Genomic DNA, 4,701 nt, shown 5'->3' on the forward strand with positions numbered 1-4,701 from the left:
AGCTCCACACCGACTCTATCTCGCGAGGGGTGAGGAGGCCTGTTCGCGCCGGCGGCTTCACACTCCAGGAGCAGGAGAAGAGGAAGGACCTGTACATCCCCTGCACAATGACATCGAACAATCGTGACTGGGATAAGGCTTGGTTCTATCTACGCAACGACGACGGGCGGCTCCCGGCATATACCGGCAAAATCCTGACGGAGAGGCCTGAATCTTGGGCGTACGGGGTGTCGCCCGCTGAGCGCCAGGCCAAGCTCAAGGTGTACACTGATGCGCTTGGCGGAGAAGGGGTTGACAGCGGCTGCCATCGTCGCCAACTTCCACCGGCAGAGGGTGCTTCCCCTCATGGAGAGGAAGCTCCCCATCTACAGGGTGACGCTGGGGGCCCCGTCTGGGGGCTCACGGATGATGGAGGAGTGGCTCTCCCACGAGGTTGCTGCCCAGAGAGCGGGGCGCACGGTGGCGCCCCCCACAACCGGCCCCGTAGACCTCTGGACAATCAAGATGCGCCCCGAAGCTGTGTACATCCAGCTGGTAAGAATCAATTCTGATCATTGGTCATTTGCGTTGTCTTTTTTTCCCCTTCCCAGTCCCTGTCACGTTTACAGGGGCTGAGCCATAACGGGTATGTCTCGGACCCCCCCACTCCCCGAGACCCGAGCCACGAATCGCCAGCATACGGAGGCGGAGAAGAAGCGAAAGGACACCGAGAAGCAGCGCCGCGATAGGAAGAGGAGGGAGAAGGAAGAGCACGATAAGATGAACTGGGAGCGGGTGAGGGAGGGCCTCTCGCCACTGCCCTCGCCCAAGTCCACGCCAGAGCCGGACGACGACTCCTCGTCCGACGAAGTTGACTACTCAATGTTCAAGGATCTCTACACGGGGGTGGCCGGGGGCCAACTACCAGTCCAGCATCGGGCTGGCGTTGAGGCCTCGGCGTCGGCGGCGGGCGAGAGGGCGTCCGCAGCATCGGCGTCGACGGCGGGCGAGAGGGCGCCCGTCGCATCAGCGGTGGCGGCAGGCGAGAGGACGCCCGCGGCATCAATGCTGGCGGTGGACGGAAGGATGCCCGCAGGGCCATGCATGGCGACCCTCGGGCAGATGACAGCGCTGAGGGGTCAAGCTAGCTTGGGCGCGCCGCCCGCCGGCCTATCGACGGGAGCCGGCGGGGCAGCACGGCCCCCGTGGAGCTCGAGGAAGCGCAAGATGAGCTCCGCCTCAAGGTAAGTACCCTTTTTTCTTCTTGTCTTCCACCTTTGGTTTGCGTCCTCATCTCTGATGATTTCGATCCCCTCCTGGTTTAGCCTGAAGGTTGCCGCGGCCACTCCCCCGCTGGCCCCTACCAAGTCGGGAGCGAGCGCCCTGCCACGCATGGCGACGCAGCCCCTGTCCGGAGGGCCTCGGACGGCGGGGGAGATCGTAGCGCAGTACAGGGAGGCAATATCCTGGGGAGCTGTGGCGGGCCGGGCCCAGGTGGGCGAGGATGATGCCGGTCAGCGCAGCGCAGAGGACGCTGCCCGGCCGGGTACCAAGGAAGAGACCGGTCGACGCATCACGATGGACGTAGCCCGGCCGGGTACCGAGGAAGAGACCGATCGGCGCAGCGCGGAGGACGCTGCCCGGCCAGATGCCGGAGAAGACGCTGGCCGGGGCAGCGCAGATGATGCTGCCCGTCCAGGTGCCGGAGGAGAAGAAGAAACCGGCGGGGCCGCAGCGGCGCAGTCTGCCGGTCATGCGGAAAGAGATGACCCCGTCCCGGAGTCCACGGGGGGCGGGGACAAGGAGGCTGCGGCGGCGGCGGCGCAGATGGCGCCGGTGGAGGATGTGCCGGAGGAGCGGATGCCGGGGAGGGTCGAGGTGCCGGAGCAGGTCGAGGGCCTGAGAGAGGTCGCCTCGAGCACCGTGTTTGGTTCGGTCGACTCATTTGCTAACATCGCCACCACTTCCAAGGGTGTCCTCAGGGTCAGCCCGTCCCACCTACCCGGCGAGGGGGTGAGCTGGGCAATCGTCCAGCCCGGGGTCCCCGAAGATTTTGTTCATGCCGAGCGGGAGGAGGACGAGATCTGGGAGGCGCAACTCAACATCAGCGCCCAGATCGACGCCGGCATCAATCGTGTCCTGCAGCTCCACTGGCAAGAGACGTTCAATGTCAACATGGTAGGCGCCTTTCCTCCCTTCTGTTTATTTTTTATCGTGTTCATATGGCGTCCGCTTATGCTTTCTTGTTTGCAGCAGCTGATGGTCCTATCACGCAACAAGAGCGTGAAGCTGGCCCAACTGTACTCTAGGGTGGACTGGCTCAGGAAGTATAGCACCATCCTGGGCATGCGACTGGGCGAAGCCGACGCCCAGGTGTCCGCCCTAGAGGCACAGAACCGTGCGCTGGAGCTTGAGCTCGTCCGAGCCAACGGCGAGCGCGACATGCAGAGGGCCGTGGCCGAGCAGAAGGCCAAAGAGGTCGAGTCGCAAGTTGCCGCGCTGCATGAGAACGCAGAAGCCCTTGTGGCGAGGGTGGATCAGCTCCAGTACCAAGAGACGGCCATTGAAGCGCTCACCACGACCCTCCTACAGAAGGATGTCCAGCTCGAGGCGCTGGGGAGTGCCCTCGAGGAGAGGGAGGCTTCCCTGTTCTCGCTCCGTCAAGAGGTCGATGTCGCGCGGGCGCAGCTGGAGGAGGAGAGGAGGCGTACCGAGGGTAAGTGTCAGAACTTTGCTTAAGTTAATTTGGGATAGTCGGAGCTTATCTTTGTTTCTTGCTCAGTGCTGCAGAGGGCGGTGGCGGACGAGACCGCGGTGAAGGAGTCCCTGCAGGTTGCGTATTCATCTATGAAGAAGGATTATGAAGACCTGGAGGAAGCTATCGTGGCCGCATGCCAGGGACTCGATGGTGAGGGCGGCTCGTCCGGCAGCTCGCTGGTCAGTCACCTGAGGTCCTTGGGCGGTCGGCTAACCAAGCGCCTCATGGGTGCCCTGCGTCTCGGCGTCCAGAAGGCCCTCGGCGTTGTCTCTACACATTACATTGTCAACTTCGAGCAGTTGGCCATGGGCTACATCGTCCCCGACGGCGACAAGGACACCGCGGTCAGCGCTATGGAGCAAGCCGATGCAGCCGCCGAGGGTGCTGCCTCCACCTTAGCTGAGGTTTTTGATGAGGAGCTCTTCCCCGGCGCCGAGGATGATGAAGATGATGGTGCGCGCGACGAGGAAGGCAACCTGTAGGGAACCTTGACAGTGTGGCCGTTCGAGGCCTTTATGTATTTTTGCGCATTGTTTTGTTTACTGCATTTTAATGTTCTCGTGTGCGGCTTAGATAATTTCTGCAAGGATTTTCGCTTTCATAAGCAACTTAGGTGCAGGGAGGTGAGTGGGGATGCCGTATCCCGGAGGCGTAGGCGGTCCCGCGGCATGGCCGGCCTTGTGCCATAGTTGCTTACGCCTTACGTCCATTTCTCTAAGTGTACGAGAGACTTAGATACGAAAATTTTTCAAAAAAAATGATGGCGATTTAGGGATGTTTGGGGGGTTCCCTCCGTTATAGCCCCCGAGGGAGGCTTGGTTTTGCCGAGGGCGAAGCCAAGTCTACCTCAGTGTCACGTGCGCGCCCGAGCCCCCGAGGGTTTGGATGATTCCCGAAAAGTTCTAAGTAAAGCGTACTCTTTATTATTTTGGAACTTAAAGTACGAGTACAAAGTATGTACAAAAAGAGATTGGAATTTCAGGGATAGAAGCGACGTAGCTGCTGAATGTTCCAAGCGTTGGTGAAGACTTCACCCTTCTCGTTAGCTAGTTTGTAGGTGACGGGCTTGAGGACCTCCGCGACGTTGTGCGGGCCTTCCCATGGCGGGGTGAGCTTGTGGCGCCCTCTGCTGTCTTACCGAAGCCTCAGCACCAGGTCTCCCTTATTGAGGTCTCGGCGTTGAACCTTCTATGCTTGGTATCGTCGCAGGGACTGCTGGTACCGTGCTGAGTGTAGGAGCGCCATGTCTCGAGCCTCGTCCACCTGATCCAGTGAGTCCTCGCGGGCTATCTGGTTATGCTGCTCTTGGTAGGCCTTGAGTCTTGGCGACCCATACTCCAAGTCAGTGGGGAGGATGGCCTCGGCGCCATAGATGAGGAAGAATGGGCTGAAGCCCGTGGCTCTGCTCAGGGTCGTTCTTAGGCTTCATATGACCGAGGGTAGCTCCGTGAGCCATCTCTGGCCAAATTTGTTTAGCTTGTTGAAGATTCTTGTCTTGAGGTCTTGTAGGATCATGCCATTGGCACGCTCTACTTGACCATTTGTCTGTGGATGTGGCACAGCCGACCAATCCATGCGTATGTGGTGGTCGTCGCATTACTCCAAGGACTTCTTTCCTTTGAACTGGGTGGCATTATCCGTGATGATCGAGTTCGGGACCCCGAACCTATAGATTATGTCGGTGAAGAACTGCACGGCCTGCTCGGATTTGATCTTGGCCACGGGTCGAGCCTCGATCCATTTGGAAAACTTGTCGATTGCTACCAACAAGTGGGTGAAGCCCCCGGGCACTTTCTACAATGGCCCGACGAGGTCTAGTCCCCACATGGCGAAAGGCCATGTGATGGGGATGGTCTGCAGAGTGTGAGCCGGAAGATGCATCTGACGGGCGTAGAACTGGCAACCCTCGCAAGTCCGCACGATTTCAGTGGCATCGACGACTGCTGTTGGCCAGTAAAAACCCT

This window comes from Panicum virgatum, chromosome 1N (genome assembly GCF_016808335.1).
Source record: "Panicum virgatum strain AP13 chromosome 1N, P.virgatum_v5, whole genome shotgun sequence".
Lineage (NCBI taxonomy): Eukaryota > Viridiplantae > Streptophyta > Magnoliopsida > Poales > Poaceae > Panicum > Panicum virgatum.